This window comes from Galeopterus variegatus, unplaced genomic scaffold (assembly GCF_000696425.1).
Source record: "Galeopterus variegatus unplaced genomic scaffold, G_variegatus-3.0.2 Scaffold2416, whole genome shotgun sequence".
In the NCBI taxonomy this organism is placed as follows: Eukaryota; Metazoa; Chordata; class Mammalia; order Dermoptera; family Cynocephalidae; genus Galeopterus; species Galeopterus variegatus.
The window spans coordinates 1-22,272 of record NW_007728527.1 but is presented as its reverse complement, the minus strand read 5'-3'; positions in this window follow the sequence as shown (position 1 = coordinate 22,272).

Genomic DNA, 22,272 nt, shown 5'->3' with positions numbered 1-22,272 from the left:
CACCTGGATTATTACCACTGCGGCAAGGTAGGCGAGGGCGGGCGGGGGCGCCAGACGGGCGGGGCCTGCCCGCGCCTTCGGACCCCGGGCCGGGGCCTGAGCGTCCCGGATGTGAGCGCGGGACAGGAGTCACCTGGCAGTTCCGGACTCGGGCACTGTCGGGGGCACACGGGGGGGACACGCACACATCAGCCCTGCCGACGGGCACATGCCACTCGGGCCGCTACCCTCGCGGTTACACTCACACCCTGAGTTGTTCGGATCACAGGCAGAAGTCACCCCGACAGCCACCCACACGACGACACAGTGACACAATCACCCACGCCCCCCTTGACAGCCTCACATTCATTCACAAGCTGAGACACAGTGACCCACTGTGACACACACAGCCATGCACTACTCACACTATCCTACCGTCCACGCAAGTCATCCTTATAGTCACTTGTACACGGCACGCAGTCACTCGTGCAGGTACACTGTCGCACTGCCACATACAAGTCACCCATCACACACACTACGATGCACACACCGTTACGTGCCCCCATCCGCTGTCACACCCAGTCACAACTGGAAACAGCCACACAAAGACGTCGCTCGACAGTCACGCTCGCACTCACAATGACTCATACAGGCACACACTGTTACACACAGCCACCCCCTGTACGGTGAACCTAAGACACAAATCGCCCTGACGGCCACACAGTCATACGCAGTCACACCCAGGGAAATCCACTGTCTCCGCACCGACCCCCGCCTCGGTCATCTGCACTCGCGCGTCGGGGTTTTAACTTCTAGGTGCTGCCGCGCACTAATTGGGTCGTTTACTAATTGGCCGTCACTGCCCGGCGGGGCCTCGGATTCCGAGTTGACAGCAGCCAGTCGAGGCCTGTCCCCTCCGGGGAACGGTGAGCGGGCGTCCCTCCAGGCAGGGGCTGCAGTGAGGGAAACAAACCCTCTTCCATTTTTGCAGGATCGCCGCCCCGACCCCAGCCGCGTCCCCCCGCGAAGGAGGCTCGCGCGCCTCGAACTCCGGACCGGCGCGGCCGAGCCCCGCTCCCCTGGGCCCAGCCGGGATGCTTAGGTGTAGCTGCGCTGTCCGCCTCCTCTTTCCTCGCCAGGGAGGCAACTTTCAAACTTAGTTAGGAAGCCAGGCGGTCCGTGCGTCCGCCGGTCGGTGCGTCGGTCCGAGCCCGACTGGAGCCGAGCGCGGCTTTTCGTCACTCGGAGCCCGGATTGAACAGCGCGCGTGGGTTTCCTCGCGGCCCGGGCGCAGACGCGCGGGCTCAGCGGCGCTGCTTGGTGAGTGCGCGTCCGGTGGCTGGATCGGCGGCTCCCCAGGGTCTCTCCCTCCCCCAACAGGCTTTTAGCCCAGCCCCTTGCTGTGGGGAGGCTGCGGGAGGGGGGCGTCCCTGCGCGGATCGCGGGGCCTCCCGGGCTGGGCCTCGCCGAGTGCGTCCTCGGGCCCAACGCAGTTTGCCCGGGACGGGGGTCGGGGAGGGTCTGGGGCTACCATGGCCTGGGACGATGTGGGGTGGGGTGGGCGACAGGTGAGATCTCGCGGAGGGTGGGATGATTATCTTTTGTCCAGTGACCAGCAAAGTTAGAAGCCGAAGAGGGGGATGGTAGCCTGGAGAGAAGGCAAGTTCTCAAGCAGTGCGATGGAGGGAAAATAGATTAAAAGTAGCGACTGGAGTTTTCAGGGAGAAGAAGGTTGGGTGTGGGGCCGCTGGTCTGTCTTCTGCCCTTGGCTTTGTTAGTTTTTAAAATATGAGGTTGGCAAGGTAGGTCCCAGACTCTGGTTTGGGTGGCGTGGGTGGGAGTGGGGATTTGTGCCTCAACGTTTGGGTGGTTGGGTGGCTGGGACCTTGGCCGAGAGTGCTCCTTTTGGGGATGGTGTTTCTGTAAACCTCCCCAGTTTAGGGCCGTCCCACATCGGGCCTTTGAGAGGCAGCACTCAGCCCAGGCCCCTGCTTTATTCTGATGCTCTCCAAACCTCTGACTCAGCACCAGAAACTGTGTGAAACCGGCAGGAGGGCCCAGGCGGAGAGAGGATGAGAAGATGGTGACTCTGGCTTCTGTTCTGTGATCTAGGACCCTTGGCCCATATCTAGGGAGGTGGGGGAGGGGAGTGTCCAGCTGGTCCACCCGGATAGGTGAAAGGAAGTTCTGACCTCTCGCTTGGATGTGAGACTTGCTACTCAGTCCTTCAGGCTAGGGCAGGATGAAGCAGGGGAGGTCACTTGGCTCAGCTAGGAGCCAGAGGTCTGTTGGTAGCAGATCCCAAGTGGTGGTCTTCAGTGGTAGTGGTTATGGGGTGGGGCCCTGCCATGACCAGGAACTCCCTTTTTCTGTTCCTGGCAGCTGATGGTGAAGAGTTGGGGAGGGAAATGCCTGGGCTTCATCTTTACAGCTGGTCACTATCAGAGCTGGAGAGGAAACTGAGGCTCAAGGTACAGCAGTAATCACATTTGGGGCCTGTAGACTGGGCTGCAGAACCAGGACACAGGCCATACATTGAGGGCTCTGTCTCTGGAGCCCAGAGAAGAGGCTTGTCCCTAAGGGATCCATACTTTAGAAACACAAGGGTAAGCATTTGCCCAAGTGATGCCCGACGACCATGAGGCAGTTGACCTGGAAGGGCCCTTGGTGACTGTCCCCTTGGCGACCGTCCCCTTGGCGACTGTCCTCTTAGTGATCCTCTATACAGAGATTCCCAGCCTCTTTAAACCAAAGTCATGAGCAGTGGTTGTTCTTTTGGTATCTTTTGTTTGAGAAAATACATGATGACAGAAAGCTGCTATGGTTTCATTTTTGCTTTGAAATAGATGTGCATTTTATTAACCACATAATATTAGCTTGCATTAGAAAAATAGCTTACCAGATATGAGGCAGGCACATTATTTAATGTAATAATGGTGCTTGGTGAGCATAGGGGCTTGTGGCCCCCTGCTGGGAACCATTGATCCCCTCCTTCTTCTTTGCTTCACAGAAGGGGAAACTGAGTCACAGGGTAGTGTACTCACAAATTACATAGCGAGTAAAGAGCAAAGGTGAGGACTGAACCCAAGTTTCTTGACTCCCAGCTGGACACTTATCTGACCTCCCCACAAGTCTTTGTTGTGGTTACGGGTTGGGGGCCTGGGACATCCTTCCTAGGGTAAATGTGAATTCCCTTTATTCAGATTTTGACAAGGCACTTTACCAGGCTAGGAGACTGCTGGCGGCTCCTCACTTATCTGTGGCAGAACAGTGTAAATTGGCCACAAGAATTGGGCAAACCTGGTTCAGATCTCCATTTGTGGCTTTGTGACCAAGGGAAAGTGACTTTTGGCTCATTTTTTACTGAAATATAATTTATATACAACAAAATGCAGATTCCATGAGTTTTGATAAATGTAAACACCTATGTAACCACCATCCCAATCCAGATATAGAACATTTCTATCACCCCAGAAAGTTTTCTTGAACCCCTTTCCAGGCAATAACCCCATCCCCACCCCCAGATGCAACTACTTATCTGATTTCTATTACCAATGCTTTATGTAGTTCAGTTTAGGTATATTAACTATATATTTAAGTTCTAGAACTCCATATGCAGCATAAATATTTTTGAGTCTGACTTATTACTCAACATGATATCCTCAAGATTTTTCTGTGTTGTTGCATGTATCTATAGTTTTTCCATTTTATTCCTGCAAAATATTACATTATATGAATACAGCACAATTGGTTTATACATTTACCTGCTAATGGACATTTGGGTTTGTTTCTAGGTTGGGGCTACTATAAATAAAGCTTCCGTGAACATTGTTATACAAGCCTTTTTGTGGGTCGGCAATTTATTTAATATCTCTGAGCTCTGGTATCCTCTTGAGGACATTGCCTGCCTCTGAGGTTCAGGAAGGTTAAGTGAGGTGATGTAGGTTAGAACAGTTCTTGGCACATAGCAGCTACTAATTAGATAATGATGGTATCAACCATCTGGGACCTATTCCAGTAAGAGGCTTAGCCTCTCTGTTCCAAGCATCCTTCATCCCTGGTCTAAACATCCTTCAAGGCCAACATGAGTACCACCTTCCCCATACAGTGCTTCATGGCAAGCAAAATTCTCTCTTCCTCCAGGCTCCCCCAGGAACTGGTACCCTGTGGAATGTGGCATGTTCTGCCATCCATCATTCAGTCGACAAATATTTATTGATCATTTCTTTTGTGCTAGGCTCTATGCTAGGTAACCAATTCTACAGCAGTGAACAAGAGTGACTCAAATTGCTGCCCTCCGGAGTTTATATATCAGTGTGGGAAATCATAAATATGTGGATGAAATATATGGTATTATGATTGATGGCAATATAACTATGGACAAAAATGAAGCAGAGAAGAGGGTTAGAGTGGTGCCAAGGCCTGGGGCTGGTTTGCAGTTTTAAATATTTGGGGAAGGTTGGGGAAGGCCTTGTGGTCTAGACCAAATGTTTCTCAAGTTTATGTACACATCTTTATTAAGAATCATCTTTCAAGATTTTAAAAACAGATTCCTGGGCTCCACTCCCAGAGATTCTGATTCAGTTGGTCTGGAGGGGGGCCCTGAGAATTTGCATGTCTAATGAGCCCCCAGGTGATGCTACTGCTGGTCCAGGAACCACTCTTCGGGTAACAGTGGTTTGGTTGTTTGTGTACAGATTTTTGTGGGCTCCTGGCAGGCAGGAACGATATCCAGCATTTGGCACAGTTCCTGGCCCATAATTGCTCAGTGAATATGTGCTGGTAAGGGAATGATTCAACTCTCCACCCACACAGCTCTGGGCGCAGCATCATGTAAGGATGGGGATCTAGACTAGCTTGCTTAATGAGTGATTGGAGCCTTTTTTTGAGAAAAATCCATGAAGTGGAGGTTGCTGTTACTGCTTCATCTGGACTTGAAATCTGTGAGGCCTGCTCAGCATCCCTGGTGGGTGAGATCTCCACAGCTTCTTTCTGCAGGGGCGCAGGTGGCTGTGGTGGGTCCTGTGGAGGCCTGGGCCAGGTGGGTTTGAGCTGAGATGGCTGGTCCCAGGGAGCTCTAGAAGGGAGCCTTCATCTCTGTTGGGAAGCTCTTCTTTACTTTCCATTTAAACATGTTCCCTATAGCTCCTTCCCCCACCCATCCTGGAGGCTCCTCCTGGACCACACTTTGCATGTCAGGAGCAGCAGCCCAGGCCTGCTGGGTGATCTTGACCACATCAGTGCCCTTCTCTGGGCCTTTGTTCCCCACTATGCAAAGGGAAAGTGAATCAGTGACCATCAGCCTAGTGGGATGGTATGGTGTGGAAATATTATGAAATAAGGGCTGGGAATGTCCTTTATAACTGTGGAAAGAGTAGTGCACTGGGAGGGATGAGGGAGGTGCTTTTGGAGAAAATGGGCCCCATATGCTTCAGAGGGTAGAAACACTGTGTCTGCTTTCACTTTTGTATTTGCAGAGCTGGCCTGGCACATAGGTGCTCAACAAATATTTGCTAAATGAATGAATGAATGAGTTGGGGCTGGCCAGTTGTCCTCTGTGACTTGAGGAATTCAGCATCTGTTTGGCTGTTATAATCTGAAGATATTGTGATGAACTTACTGAGTCCAGGGTAGGGCAGGGTTCTCTTGGCTGACCTCCCATTCCTGGAGGAGCTTCCCTGAGCAGGCCCAGGAGACAGTGCCTGGCTGTAGATAGAGTAGGGAAGAGCAGCTGAGTCTGTGCACAAAGGCCAAGGTCCCACGCCTCACCCTCATCCCATGAGTCCCCCTGCTGTGTGGCTACTTGCCCCATTGATTCTATAGGGCAGTCTGTTTTGCTTCTCTGATTTCCTAGAGCTGGTCTCAGAATATGAAGGCAGCATAGATTCTGGAACCAGCCAGATCTAGGTTTGAATGCTGCCTTCATCATCGTCAGCACAGGCAAGTTATTTAACCTCCCTGTGCTTCTGTCTCCTTTTCTGCAAAATGGGCCTGACGCCTCCCCCACAGGGGAGCAGTGAGGGCTGGAGATCATGCACATATAGCACTGGGCCCTAGCAGAAAGTGCGTTCATTTCCATTCACAAAGAGCCACGCAACTGAAAGTTAAGCAGGAGAGGAACCTACCTCTCAGTGCTAGCTGCTGGAGGACTGACCACACCCCCAGCTGCCTCCCTGAGTCTTTGCACGGGGCGGGGCCTGGCTTTCCCAATGTGCGGCGCTTCTCTGGATCCGACTTTGCAGGGCCTCTGGTTTGAAGAAGTCTCTTGTTGGACTGTTCAGGATGATGAATTGCAGGGGGAGCTGCTCATTTCCTCCACCTCCTTCTGTTACCTTCTTGAATCTGTGTAGGAAAGTGGGTTTTGGAGGCACAGAAAGTTGTTCAGATTGCATGACATTCAGATTAAAGTAACAAATATGGAAGTTCTCTCTAGTCTAGAACACTGTTTCCCGACCGCAGCACTATGGACATTCTGGACCTGATAATTCTGTGTTGTGGGGGCTGTCCCATGCGTTGTAGGATGGTTAGCGGCATCCCTGGCCTCTACTCACTCGATGCCAGTAGCACCTGCTCCTAGTTGTGACAACCAAGAATGTCTCCAGACCTTGCCTCTGGTTGAGACCCACTGGTCTGGAAAGGGTCGTGCAGGTAAACTAGAAGATGATAGTGCAGAGAGTGGCAGAGCTGTAGGGCTTGTGCCTTCTGTCCAGTATTTCAGTCAGTATAAACCCCATATCCGCAGGGTTGACTTCATTTTATTTACATGGACCCAAACCTACATAGCGATTTTTTCAGCATGGTTTGGGAGCAGCAGGACAAACATATGGTAAGTAACTATTAATGAATCATGGTTAATTGTAATTTTACATCTTAGTGAAAAGATGTTCTATAACACAGGATAATACATTTTGATCAATTACCCTGATGCTTAGCACTTGCTACTATACAATTGTGATTTCTGGTGCCTGCTAGAATGAACAAGAAGATTGTGATTTTTCAACATTTACGACTTATTTACTGCTGGGTTTTCGGATGTTCAACAGGTTTTTATTGAATGCCTACTATGTACTAGATGCTGGGGATTCAGCTGTATCCTGAAAGCTCGGTGACTAAACATGAAAGTTTTATTTACTGAATGAAAGGCTGTGTGGAGCTGTGATCTACTGGCTCAAAATGCAGAGTAATCATTAAATATAAAATTATCTGGGGCCGTGACAGTGCCAGGGGTGTGGGAAAGGAAACTCCAGGTGGGCTGGGATGGGGGGTGGGGCGGTGTAGAGGGAGCAGCCAGTGCAAAGATGGTCTGGAGCACCCTCAGCCTAACGAGTGGACACCAGCAGAGACTGTCATAAAGAATGTTGCATTCAGCCTGTAGGGTTTTAAGTAGAGAAGTGCCTGGAAGCCAGAGGTGGGGAGCAGAAGTATGGAATGTTTCATGTTGCTGGATTCAGACCATTCTCAACGACTGTCTCATGGTCTTCTGCTGATGGGAAAGCTTAATGACTTGTGTTTGGTTTTCCCCAGTGGCCAGGGATATTCCACTTCTCAGGGATACTTTGGCCCAACAGAATCACCTGGAGGGCAGTTAAAACAGATTACTGGGCTCCACTCCCAGAAGTTCTGATTCAGTAGGTGTGGGGAGGGGCTGAACATTTTTGCTGCTAACAAGGTGATGGTGCTGATGTCGCTAGTCTGGAAACCACACGTAGAGAACCACTCATCTAGACTAGAACAGGGGAGGATTTTCATGCCTTGGCCTAGGACAGTTGAGATGTATTGCTGGCCCAGGGCATGTAGCTTTGGCTCCGACACAGGTGTCCTTCTTCAGCTCCCTGATAGGTCATGGGGAGAGTCTTATGTTGGGTTCCCTAGAAGCAGACACTGGGATAGAGAGTTGCCCATGGAAGGTTTATTTGGGGGTAAGTTCTCTGCGAGGGGCTGCACTCATAAGGGAGTGAGGGAAGCAAGCTTGGCAGAGAGAGAAGCTGACCCATCATGTGGTTACCGATGAAAGCCATACCACAGGGAGCTCTGGAGCTGGGGAGGCTCTTCAGAGTTGTCCCAGACTGAGGCAAGGGACTGCCCAAGCCTTTGATTCCTGCATCATCCAGACATTGGCTGTAGGCAGTTCCCTTGGGTGAGGTAGGTCCCTGCAGCAGAGAGCAGTTCCTGGGGCAAGGGGGTCAGGGGGGACAGAGCTGTGAGCCCAACACCTGATATTCCTGCAGTTGGGGGATGTGGATGTGTGCATAGATGGGGGGGCACCACAGTGTTCCTTTTAGGGAGATGCATCTTGGAGTGAAAACTCACCTTTCTTGCTGAAGATTTCTTCTCTGTGCCATCTGTCCTATGTGGGAGATGCAGGATAGTTGCTTCTTAGGTCCAAGGGAAGAAAAATTACAATTAATGAAGTTTTCAGGGGCCCAAGGAGACGCTCTTTCACATTCCAGGGTAGGATTCCAGAGCTCTTGTGCTGAGATGTTGCACATTTTTCTGTGTATGGGGAGGACTCCAGATGGATTTCTGAGGAGCTTCTGGGCCATGCCTACGGAAGTCACCCCTGGGCAGGCAACCATGGCTTTCTTTTTGGGCTGGAGTCCTGTCAAGTTCTTCAACAAGAGGCTATTGGCCCTGCCCCCACCTTGATGTAGGTCAGTGTCCCTGGCTTTGCCCGTCACCTTCTCTGAGTTCCCAGGAACCTGAGAGGCCAATGAATGAGTCACTTGTAGCCATAACAGAGTATCACAGCATGAGTTTTGTTCATTAATTCTCTCCCGAGTTTATTTCACTTTTCTATTATTTTCCCCCTTTATCTTGAGTTATTTTTTATTTTATTTTTATTTTTATTTTTATTTTTTTCCTTTTTGTCTTTTTTCGTGACTGGCAACGGATCACAACCCTCAGTGTCGCGCCCGTACTGGACCGGGACCGGCAACGGGATCGCAACCCTCGGTGTTGCTCCCGCACCTCGCTCAGCCAGTGAGCAGCCGGTCTGTATGTGGGATCCAAACCCTTGGCGGGAGCGCCGCTGCACTCCCAAGCGGCGCACTGTAGCAGTGTGCCACCGGGCCGGCCCTTGAGTTATTTTTTTTTTAAAAACTGCTTCTGTTCTTTGTAAAACACAGAGAAGTATTCTAGAATATAAAGACATAAGTAGTTATTTTTTTTTAAAAAACTGCTTCTGTTCTTTGTAAAACACAGAGAAGTATTCTAGAATATAAAGACATAAGTAAAGTCCCTCTCACCTCCCCTTCCCTGCTCAGCCCTACTCCCCAGGTGACCTGCAACGAGGGCTTGCTAGGTGCTCTTCCACTCGAACCCACTCTTCAGTTCAGCACTGCTAATGCATTTATTGCTTTTAATTCTGTCATCGTTTTTTCCAGAATTCTACTGTGTCATGGTAGCCTGTTTATTTTTTTTTTATGGATATGTGAATATCTCGAGTCTTTTTGAAGAGGATAATTCGATTTTTTAAAAAGTTATCTTTTGTTTCCCGCATTAACTCTTTTCTTGGTGGTTAGTTCTTCTGTTCACTTTTAGGCCTCTCTTTTATGCTGATATTTACTAAAATGTCTGGTGATTCTTGGTTGACATTTAAGTTTGTACATGGGATCTAGATTGATCTGTTCTATAGTTGTGACTTTCCTCAGCACCAGTGAAAGCCATGACTGTGTGGGTCACGGTGTGGATGTCGCGTGCAGGTTGAGTGGTGTGTGGGTGGAAACTCTTCGCCCAGAGCATCTATGAGAGTGTGGGATGTGCCCACTTCATTAGGGACCTCTCTTCCTCTCCTGGTGGCCAGCAGCCATCGTGGGCACTGGCACACCACTTTTCTCCTGCCTCAGGCCTGCCTGCCACAGGGGATCTCTGAGGCGGATTTCTCACTTCAGTTAGAGTCTTCCCCCTGGCTTTAGCCTGGGGGCAAACCCCACAATAAGCTTCTCCAAAGGCTTTGGACTGACACAGGAGTCCTGTCACTTTTCCTTCCTGGGGCTCCCCACCCCAGCTGCCTCTCTCTTGGGATTTTCTGGGGTTGTTAGGAAAATAGCTTTTATTTTTGGTGGCTGGCTGGGAATCCAAACCCTACAAGGTTTCGCTCTAGCCAACTGAACTAACCAGCCAGTCCCCAGGAAATTAGCTTTTTTATTTTTTATTTTATTTTTATTTTTTTGTCTTTTTCCGTGTCCGGCAACGGATCGCAACCCTCAGTGTTGCCCCCGTACCGGACCGGGGACCGGCAACGGGATCGCAACCCTCGGCGCTGCTCCCGCGCCTCGCTCAGCCAGCGAGCGGGAACTGGTCTGTATGTGGGATCCGAACCCTCGGGTGGGAGCGCCGCCGCGCCTCCCAAGCGGCGCACTATCCAGTGCGCCACCGGGCCGGCCCGAAATTAGCTTTTTTAGAAGTTTTGTATTGGGGTGCTGGTCCCTTAATGCTCATAGGCTTCCTTGTCAGTCTGTCTCTTTGACCTCTTAATTTCCAGCAACCTACCTATGTATCGCCAGCCTTTTCTTATTTTCTTATGGGCTCTTAGGGAGTGATTCTATTTTCATATACGTGTGTGTATGTATGTATGAACTCTGAATGGTGTATGTACGAGGGTACTTCAGAAAGTTTGTGGAAAAATTGAATTAACTTTTTGTTTATATATGTTATATATATTTATATATATATATATCTATAGATATAGATACAGGCTTTTTTTTTTTTTTATGGTCATTCCGGTAGGGGTTAGAAAAAAGGGGAGATAAAAGTGTGTGCTCTATCAACTTCTTGGACAAAAAGTCCTCTCACACTGATTTTCATTTTAAATTTTGTGGTGTTTTATGGAGAGAAATAGGGTAGAAGTAAGCACAGATTATCCACTGAGCATTTACTGCATCTCAGGCTCATTCACTCATATGATCTCCTCATATCATAAGAACTATGAGAGGCACCAGTGTCTCCATTTTGTAGGTGAGAAAACTGAGATTCAAACAGATCAAGTAACTAAGGGCGGCAGAGGAGCTGGTTGGGGGAGCTGGGATTTGGCCTGTGCTCTCTCTGCAGCCCCCACCATCCTGGGCAGAGCTCCCTCCAGCTGCTGGGGATGCAAGAGTGGGCAGCTTGCCTCTTGTTTCTTTGGGGGGGATGGTTCCCAGCTGGGCCTCCTGCCTTCATTTTCAACTTCAGACATCATTTGCCAGTAGAATGCCTTCACATTACAGCTAATTAAAGCGTGCTTACTTCAAAGTTGTGCCTAATTTGCAGGAATGATTCAGAAACTCCTTGGAAATGAATCCAACTCAGTAGTATAACCCAGGGTCAATCTCATGCATAAATTTTATTGTTCCATGGTGCTGTGTTTTGACTTGAACTGAACTTTATAATGTGGAAAGTGGACCTTGGGCCTTTTGTTGCTCATTTAATCTGCAAATATTTACTGAGTGCCTATTGTGTGCTACTTACATTATTTAAGGAGGTCCTTTCACCCCACCTACCCTACAAGCTTTCTCTGTTCTCTATATCCACCTTAGATGTGAGTTAATTTTTATGCAAAACCAGATGGTGGATTCAAATTTGACTTTGAGTTCGATGGAAGTGCCTGGGTTCATATCCTGGCATGTACAAGCTGTGTGACTTTTGACCTGTCACTTACCCTCTCTGAGCCCCAGTTTCCTTACATAACCACACTTACAACTCAGGCTTGTGGTGAGGCCTCTGGGAGATCAAGTGAGCCATCCCCTCCCTCATTCCTGCTGCCACTGTGAGCATAGGCTCTATCCCAGGATTTTAAGTTCTAGAGTCTAAGGAGATTTCAGTTCAGGATAGAGGCAGTGCTTGTTCCAGTGGAGATGTTCTCTTTTCTGTATTGGTTCCCTTTTTTCTCATTGCAGCTCCCACGGGGAGTCTTTAAGGATTGATCAAACATTCAGATGCACAAGACTAACACAGACGACACTGGGCACCAGTCTTCTGGAAGGATTTGGGACAGGAACCACAGCCTGCCAGCAAGGCACAGGAACTGTCCCTCTTCTGCAGGATGAGTTCTTGCAGCAGTCTCTGCAGTCGTTCACAGAGGTGGCCAGAAGGTGTTTTCTTTGCCGCCCCCTCTGTCCCAGGTTGTAGTTCAAGTGCAAAGGAATGAGACCCACAATGGGTGGATCTGGAAGCCACCCTGGCTTGGAATCCTTGTTCCCTACAGCAGCTGTATCTCTTGTAACAGTTCCATAGGCTTAGCTTCAAGGACCTCACAAGGGACATGCCTGTTACAAATGTTACTGCACTCAGAAAAGCCTAAAGTATGGCTTCTTTATCAGATATTTATAATTTATATGTAGTTCCTCCCAGTCTGGATGTAACTAACCAGCCAGGGGTCATTATTATCATGAACAGAGTTGCCTAGTAACATAGTTAACATCCTACCTTCATCAAGTTTCCAGGGGAGTTATGCTAGATTGTTAGCAAAGGTGAAATTCTCTTGCAGCAAGGAAAAGGGTTTGGTTAACCCTTTACCCACATTCATCATCCTATTTTCCCCTGAGTGTGGTGCTTTTCAGCATCAATTTGAACAGATGAATTAATTACTCAGCATGTTTTATAATATATTCCACACTGTGTACATTTTCTAATTATCTGTCTAAGACACACACACATTCACACACACTCTGGCCAAGAGATATGCTTTGATGTCTTACTGGCCTGGGATCAAATCCTGGCTTCGCCACTTATTAAGAGTTAATTCACTTATTCACTCCTTCCTCATTCATTCATTCAGCCATCAGAAGAACATTCACTGCCTGCTGTGTGCAAGGCTTTGTGGTAGGTGCCGGGCATTAACAGGTGATTTAGACATGATCTTTGCCCTTGAGGAGCCACAGTCTTATTAGAGGGACAGACAGAAATAAACAATTTCAAATGTATGTGGCAAGCTTTAGGTAGAAGTAGCTCAGGAGACTGTGGGACCTCCAGGCCAGGCATGATAGTCAGGGAAGGCTTCTCAGAGGAGGGGACACCTGCCTGTGCTTGAAGGTAAGTAGGACTTGGCCAAGTGAAGAAAGTAGGGGAAAGCACTCCAGGTAGAAGGAACAGCATATGCAAAGGCGTAGAAGAGGATGAAAGTGTCAAGAGATGAGGCTGGAGAGGGAGCCATGGCCATTTGGAAAGCTATTTGTTATCTCTGGGCCTCAGTTTCCTCATTTGCAAAATGGTATTAAGCGTACTACTTGTTTATGGAATTAAATGAGGTAGTGATATGTGTTTAAGCACCTGGGATAGTTAGCTTTAATTCCCTTTCCAAATTTATCTACAGATGCCTAAGAGCCAGGCTGTGATTTTGATTGAGGCAAGGATTAAAAAATACCGAAGGGCCTGGCCACCCGTTTGCACAGAGCATGCACTTCCTCCAGCTGCTGTACTGTCTGTTGCTTTACGGCTCTTTGGGATGGAGCACTAAATGTTCTCACGTTGTCCTGGATTTTGTCTTACAGTATCAGCAAAGCATGTAATTGTGTTTTCTTAATGGCTTGACAGTAACATAAGCCACAACCCTGTTGAGGTGTTCTCTGGGACAGTTTTCTGTCTGCCGAGAGCCATGCTTCTGTCTGATGCTCTGTCACCACGTACCTGTCATTTGCTGCTTCGTCTTGCTTTCTGGAGGGTGGCTGCCTCCCACATACCAGCTGGAGAAGTTTAGATTTCAATGGAGTTTGGAGACATTTACTCTCCGGTGACCAAAAGTCACATCAGGTTGAGCCAAGGAACCATCGTGGCCATGGTAGAGATCTTTCTGACACATAAATTGGATCCTATCTCTTTTCAGTGTGAAACTGCTCAATGGTTTTCCACTGTGACTTGATGAATTCTTACAAACCCCAATCATGTGTTCTCAGGTCTCTACTTAAAACCTTCCAGTGCCTTCTCCTGGAGTGCAGATAACATTAAACTCCTCTTTTGGCCCGTAGGTCCCCATGTGATCTAGCCCCTGCCTGCTTTTCCAGCCTCACTCCCAGCCACTCTGTACCAAGCACCAGGCTTCGTGCTGGGGACATGGTGGTAAGCACAGCCAGTGTCCCCTTGGTGACTTCGTTCTAGCCACCCCAGCCTTCGTGCCATTTCCCAGACTCACCCTGCTTTTTCTTGCCTGAGGGGCTTTGCACATGCTGTTCCCTTTGTCTGGAATGTTCTTGCCTTCATTCTTCATGTGCCGGCTCCTGCTCATCCCTCAGGTCAGGCTTCATCCTCATCTTCTCAGACTCTGACCCACTAATCTCTGCAGTTAGTCCTGTTCTCTATCATAGCCTCTATGTTTCTTTTCATGGCATGATATATCTGTGAGATTACTTGATCATTCCCCCTTCAGAACAGTAAACTTTAAAACTCACTGGGATCGTGTTTGTTTTATTCAAAACTGAGTCCCCAGCATCTTGCACGGTGTCTGCTATATAGTAGGTGCTTAATTAAAAGTTGTTGAAAGAATGAATAAGTGAATGTGGTGGGTTGTATTTTCTAGAAATGGCCATTGTAAGATGTCCCAGGCTGTGTTTCTAAGAATAGTCCACCTTCCCTCTCCGGGCCTCACTTATCTTGTTTGCACATAGTTATCAGGGGGATTAAACACATAAATGTGAGGGACAGTGTCTGGGGCCTGCAAGTGTTAATAAATGGGAATTCTCGAATTCTTGCTTTAGCAACCTGCTAGGCTCTTCTCCAGCTGAGCTTAAGGGAGAAGGCTGAAGTGTGAGTCAAGAGGACCGATGTTCAAAATCCTCCTCCTTGTGGTTTTTAATCAATGCTTGACTCTCTGGGGTGGTGGCTGGCAGATCCAGCCCTGTTTTGGCCCCTTTCCATCTCCTTTCGGGCGGTGACCTTGCTTTTGTCAGCAGGGAGGCATCACTCCCAGTTGCTTGGGCTGGGGTATCTGGGGCACAGTAAGCCCGGCCTTTGGAGATAACGAAATCTCTCTCCAGCCCGTGGGAATGTTTCTGTTGAGGAAGGAGGACTTTCTGGTGGCTTCTCTCCTGAAGCTCTTACCCCTGTCTTTTCATTAAATTTTAAATTATGAACACTATGTTACCTGCCCAAAAGTTTAGGAAGTGGGGGGAGATCACTTGCTACTATCCCACTATACAGATTCAAGAAAAGTGTTTCTTTTGGCACTTTTCCTTACTTAATGATATTCAATGCTGAAAACTGCTCTACCTCACCCCTGGTCCACCGGAAATCCCTTATCATCTTTGTCTTTTTCTTGTAACAATGGTAATTTACCTGTTCATCATGTTGATTGTTTATATCCCTCCTTCCTTTTTTCTCCTCTCCCCAGAATATCAGCTTCACGAGGGTGGAACTCTCTGATCTTTGCTTATGAATGCAGCTATCAGAGCATGTCTGACTGGGTTTCTGGTTTTGGTATTCCTCACCCACCTGGCAGACTCCTACATACATGTCTTTTAAGTTTCTGCTCAAGTGCCACCTCCTCTGGGAGGCCTTTGCTGCTGTCCTCCCCGTGCCACTGTCCTCCCTCCATCCAGCACCTGTGATGCTGTGGGCCCCCTGAGAGCTGAGCTGCTCAATGTCCTCAGGAGACAGGGGCCTCAGAGGCCGTGTTTGGGAGCTTCCACCTTGATTCGAGGTCAGTGGGAGTTGTGAAGGTGTGTTGCATTTGAGAAGAATCTTTGCGGCTCTTTGAGGTGGGGGGACAGTAGATGGGGCTGGAGTGGATGCAGGAGAACAATCGGGAGGGGATTTCTATGGTTTGGCGGGGGGGACATTGATGATGGCCTGCGGCTGTGCTATCCAGTATGGAAGCCACTAGTTCCACTTAAAATAAAGTAAAATAAAATAAAATTGAGTTCTTCACTCACACTGGCCACGTTTCAAGTGCTCTACAGCCACATATGTGTAGCCCCTATTGGGCAGTGCAGATATAGAACATTTTCATCATTGCAGAAAGTTCTATTGGCCCACTCTGGCATGGACTGTGGTGGGGGGGCAGGAATGGAAACAAATGGAAGGGCACAGGGGATATTGGGTGGTAGGATGTATGAGATTTGGGGATGGGTTGGATGTGGGGTGTGGCAGAGAGGGGGTGTCAAGGATAAGACCCAGGTTGTTGGCTATGGCCAAAGTAGAATTCCCGGGCCCAAAGGAGTGAGCATTTTTATGGTCTTGATTCATGTCACCATGTCCTTTTCCAAAAGGTCATCCACATTCATCAGCAGCATGAGTTGGTGCCCATTTTATCACACACCCCCAGCACGGCTTGTTATTTTTCGAAAAACCTTCCATCGTGCTCATACCTCCACTGTCACTTAGGTCTAACATGTGGACCATGAGGTCTTTGTGATTGGGGAATTATATGTATATTAATACAGATTTCAATAAAAAGAGTTATGTTTGCCATTGTGGTACGGTCTGATGCTGTTTAAATGCCTTTGGTAATATCTTCAATCAGATGGCAAATAGAAAACAGGAAAGTTAGTAATAAAAAATGAATTAGTACGATTAGCAAAAGGTGAACTGCTTCCTTCCTCAGGCGACAGGCAGAGTTGACTGAGCTTTGCAGGGTGCCTCCTGTCCAAACACACGTCTGGATTATTGCAGCCTCCGGGACTGGCCCTGGGGTCTGCTCAGCACATAGGACTTGGTTATTGCATTTAGTTTAGCAAAGGTCATGGACATCCCCTTGGAGGGGTTTTGAAGGGCTCACCCCAGTATGAGGAGCTCACACCCTGGGGTGGGGCCTCTGAAGAGGGGTTCCTGCCCTCCCTATGACCTCTGGCTCAGGGCAGGCCAGGGGCTTCTTCCTCTGAAGCAGAGACTATGGGCCTCGCTCCCCAACCCACATCTTCTAGGGCCCTGGAGAATCTCATTCATCCTACTTTCTGGCACCTTCCTCAGGGTTGCTTTTGGGGAATCTTTTCTAGCTTTCTAGAGGTGGGGGTGAGGTCGCTTCAAGAGGGAAGTAGAGGCAAAGACTTTAATTGGCAAATGCAAATGCTGGAACCAGTCCCTGTGGCATCAAAGAGAAACAGAATTCTAGTGACCGAGTGGGTATGTGGGATTAGAGCTCAAACCAGAAGGACACGAAGCTTCCACCTGGGTAATGTTGAGATTTGCACTCACCCAGAGCAAAAAAGACCATGTAGATCCCACAGCTGGAGTCAGGTGGTTAATGTCCATATCAGCTGGCTCATTTGCACAGTTGATGGTCAAGGTTGGAATTATCCAACCTTGACCATCTTAGTCCATTCAGGCTAATAGAACAAAGTACCAGAAACTGGGTGGCTTATAAACAACAAAAATTTATTTCTCACAGTTCTGGAGCCTGAGAAGTCCAAGATCAAGGCACTGGCTGATTTGGTGTCCAGTGAGGGCCTGCTTCCTCATAGACCACCATCTTTCCAATGTGTCCTCACATGGTGAAAGGGCTCGCTAGCTCTCTGGGGTCTCTTTTATAAGGGCACTAATCCCAATCATGAGGGCTCTGCCCCCACCTCCCAAAGGCCCCACCTCCTAATACCATCAGGATTTTAACATTTGAATTTGGGGGAGACACAAACATTCACAGCATAGCAGATAACACCTACATTAGCTATATGATTGCCACGACAAATGGCAGGTTTGGTTAATACCTGTGTTAGTTGGCTGATCCCTACAGTGGGCTGGTAACTGCCTACCTTAAGCCAGCACTTCTCAAACTTTAAGGTACATGCGAATTGCACGGGGGTCATGTTAAAATGCAGATTCTGATTCAGTAGGTCTGGAGTGGGGCCAGAGATTTTGTAATTCTTACAAGGTCTAGATGATGCTGTTAGTGAACCACATTTTGAGAGTCAAGGTGTTTGTGTTATGCTGAAACATAGAAGCAGAGCCCAAGATGAGGATTCTTGCGGGGGAGATTCAGTGGGGTGCACTCTCAGGAGAAGGGGAGTGGGAGGCAGGACAGGGCAGGGAAGGCGTGGAGCGAGGATGTGGCCTGATCCCAGGGGAGCATGGGTGATGCTAAGAGCGGGTCCCATCTTGAGGTGTGGGGTGGGGGGTGGGGCCTTCTGAACCCTGCATGTTAGTCATTGGCCATGGGCTGCTGGGAGTGGGGGGAAGGGTGCCGAGCCTCCTGTGCCTTCTCCCACCAGCCAGGCACACTTCCCCAGAGGAGGGGCAGCTGTGGGCAGCAGCGCTCACAGCCACTGTGGGACGGGTGCACAGCCTGAAAGCGGGTCTGGGTGGGGCCCGTCATCATCCACACACAGCATCTCTGCCTGAGAATGGCCTTAGGGGATGTGGTCTGGGAGGCAGGACTGTTTGGGCCCTTGTGTGGACTCGGCTGTGTCACCTTGGGTAAGTCACTTCTCTCTGGGAGCTGCTTGTGCTGTAGCCTCACAAGGTGTTGGTTCTTGGTCCTTGTCCTCAGGATGTGATGGAGCCTGAGGGTAGGGATGGGTGGGTATCTGCGCAGGAGGAGGCAGCTTTTATTTTAGAGCCCAAGGTAGGAGGGAGGGAGAGTGAGAGAGAGAGAATGAGAATTCTTGCGGTGTTCAGGGAGGACTTCCTGGCAGAGGGACACATTTGGTCAGGACCTCCAAGAAGGGTAGGATGGGTATATATGTGCCAGCTATTTAGCATCTATCACAGGATGGGTATTTCTTTCTTGTCATTTATTTAATTTCACAGCAATCCCCAAAATAGAAAGCCATCCACACTGTGCAGATAAGGAGCTGAGGCTCCAAGGGTGAGGTGACAATTGTCACATTGAGTTGTGGTCACAATGGGATTGGACCAAGCCTGTTTGCCAGGAACACCCATTCTCTTCCTACAGGACCACACCATGTAGGGAGGGGGCGGGGGAGAGGGGGTGGGGACATGGTGGCTTAGGAAACTCCTGCAGACCTGTCTGGATGGCTACAAGCTCATGTCAAAGGGCTGGAAGGACATTGAGTTCCATGCTCCGGAGTTTGGATCCTGTACTGGGGAGCCACAGAGGACTTTGGGGCAGGCATGGTGTGTGCAGGGAATGATCCAGATTCGTGCTTCTCTGCTCTGGGGGTCCCCTTCCCACCCCCACTCTGAGCCATCTTCTCCACATTGTCTGTCCTCACTGGATTCACACTTCATCAGTGAGAGAGAGAGAGAGAGAGAGAGAGAGAGAGGAGAGAGTGTGTGTGTGTGTGTGTGTGTGTGTGGTGGGTGGAGTCCATCCGGGGCCTTTCCTGTAGACCACTTTCTGGACATTTGGGTTACTTGGGGTAGAGGGGCATCTGCTTTTGCTGTAGGTGCCTTGTGCAACGGAGACCAGGCCATGATTCTGACAGTGGCCCTGGAACCAAACTGCTGTCCAGGGGTGTTGGTCACAGCTAGTATGTTGCCTGCCTCCCTCCTCCCTGCAAGGCCGCCCCAGGCTGTGCACTGGTACACTGGAGGTGAATGGAGAAAGGTCCACAGGTAATGATCCCAAATGAAGACAGATGTTTCAGACATTGGGGGTGAGGATTCAGTTCTGAATTATATTCAGTCTTCTTCACTCTGTCCCCACCTCTGTGGCCTGAGTGTTCTCTCCCAGTCAAAGCCAACAACATCAAGCTCCTTACTTATCTTGTGTATAAACTTTTGCTCACAGGATGTTATGTAAGCTGCAGTCTCAACTTGGCACCTGGCACAAGATACTGGCATCAAACATGGAAACCGTTACCACCAAGTAGAGTGGAGGGGGAGGGTAAGAGCAGTGTGAAAGGTACTAGTGGAGTGGGGGTGGGAACAGAGGAGGAACTACTATTTATTAAATACTTACTGTGTGCCAAGCACTGTACTAAGTGTCTTTTGTATACTATCTTATTTAACCCCCATAACAGCCCTGTAAGTTATGTATTATTATTACCATCATGTTACAGATGTGATACCGAAGTTCAGAAAGGTTGAGAAACTTGCCCAAGGTCACACAGCCTGTAAGGAGCAGAATTGATCATGAACCTGAATCAGTCTAACTCTGAAGTCATGATCTTTATTCTGCCCCATATGTCCCCGCATGTTCGGGGATCTTTAGCTTCATTTTGGAGACGCTTTCACATACGTTCCTGTTGAGATGCAGACTGTCCCACCTGAGGAGGCTTGGCATGGGATGTGTTATTCCCACTGCAGAGACAGGCAGACCTGGGTATAGAAGCCAAAGTCACAGGCCAGCAGGGCTCAAACCAGGGGCCTGACCTTCCCCGCCACCTGCACTCTCCAGCTCACAAGAGGCTTTTGTTGTTTTCAGCTTGATGCTGTATAGACCAGAGACATGTTCTCTGGCTGTGAAGCTATCATGGCAAATGCTCTTCTATTATCTCCTGTATCAGTTGTGTATTGTTTCATAACAAGACACCCCGAATTAATGGCTTAAAACAACCACCATTTTATTTAGCTCACAGTTCTATGGGTGGGTGGGAAGGCTTTCAGGCTGGGTGGTTGGTCTCTGCAGGCTCTCATGTCTGTGGCCAACTGGCTGGGGCTGGCTGGTTGTTAGCTCAGCTCTCCCCTAGCCTCTCATCCTCCAGCAGGCTAGCTTGGGCTTGGCTGCCTGCTGCTTCCAGGCTTCCCGGCGCAGCAAGAGGGAGCAAGCCCCAGTGCCCCAGCGCTCTTCAAGCCTCTGCTTGTATCACATTTGCTTCCTTCTGTTGGCCAGATAAATGGCCAAACCTAGCTTCAAGGCATGAAGTAGACCCTCTCTTGATGAGAAGAGAAGCAACATGATAGTGCGGAGGGTGTGTGTGCAGGAATGGGAGGATTCATCATCATCTCTGTAATCTACCTGCTGTAAATTGGATGCCCCCCAACCTCATTGAGGCTTAATCTCCACTGTTAACTGTTGAGGGTGGGAAGTCTTATTACAGTAATTGAAAGGTGGGAACTTGAAGAGGTGATTAGATTGGGATTCATCATCATCTCTGTAATCTACCTGCCGTAAATTGGATGCCCCCCAACCTCATTGAGGCTTAATCTCCACTGTTAACTATTGAGGGTGGGAAGTCTTATTACAGTAATTGAAAGGTGGGAACTTGAAGAGGTGATTAGATTGTAGGACCATGCCGTAGTGAATGGATTAAAAATGGTGGGCAGGGGCCTGGTTCTGAGGGCTTTAAAAGGAGAGTCTTTCTCTCTCTCTCTCTCTCTCTCTCTCTCTCTGCTTCCACCATCTTGCAGTATGGGCTCCCTGCCCACGGCCATCTCAGGATGCTGCTCCCCACCCCACCTGCTTCAGCTGCTCCAGTGTGGCTAAATTGGCCCCAGTGTGGCTGGACCCTCAGCTTTGGAAAATACAAGCTGTAAGCCTTGGCAATTTCCACATAGTGTTAGGTCTGCAGGCTTGCAGGATGCCAGAGCTGTGGAGGCTTGGAAGTAGATAATTTGTTTTGATTTCACAGATGGGACTATGAACTTTGGATTTTTCAGTTAAAAGAAGTTAAGACTTTGGGAATGAAATTAATGTATTTGTATGTGAAAAGGACATGAGTTTTGGGGGGCTGGGGCAGAATGCTGTAAATTGGATGCCCCCCAACCTCATTGAGGCTTAATCTCCACTGTTAACTATTGAGGGTGGGAAGTCTTATTACAGTAATTGAAAGGTGGGAACTTGAAGAGGTGATTAGATTGTAGGACCATGCCGTAGTGAATGGATTAAAAATGGTGGGCAGGGGCCTGGTTCTGAGGGCTTTAAAAGGAGAGTGAATGAGCGTTTCTTTCACTCTGCTTTGCCTTTTACTGCCATGTGAGACCCTTGGGTCACTGTCGCCACTACCAACCAAGATCCTCACCAGATGTGTTCCATGCACTTTGGACTTCCAGCCTCCAAAACTGTAAGCAATAAATTTTATTTTCTTTATAAATCACCCCATTCCAGGTATTTTGTTATAAGCAACAGAAACTGACGAATATACCACCACAGCTGCCTTTGTTCTTGCAGACAGCACTGAGCCCCTGCTGTGTGCCAGGCACTGTTGCAGGGACTCTGGGGTGTGCAAGACAGGCCTAGTGTTGTACTTGTGTGGCCTCTAGTCTGGCCAATGGATACTCACATGATGAAACACATAATAAAAGCATGACAGGTGTAATGAAGGAAAGCTGCATGGGGCTTGGAGAGCAGATAACAGAGCGTCAGGGAGGACTTCCTGACACTTAAGCTTAGATCTATAGGGAGACTAGTAGTTGCTATGTGGTAGGGACAGGAGAAGCATGCCAGGCAGAGAGAACAGCACATTGCAAAGGCCCTGTGGAAGGAGAGACCTGGCACATCTGGGCAAGCAGTGAAGCACCAGTTCCCTTTAAGTGTTGGCAACCTTG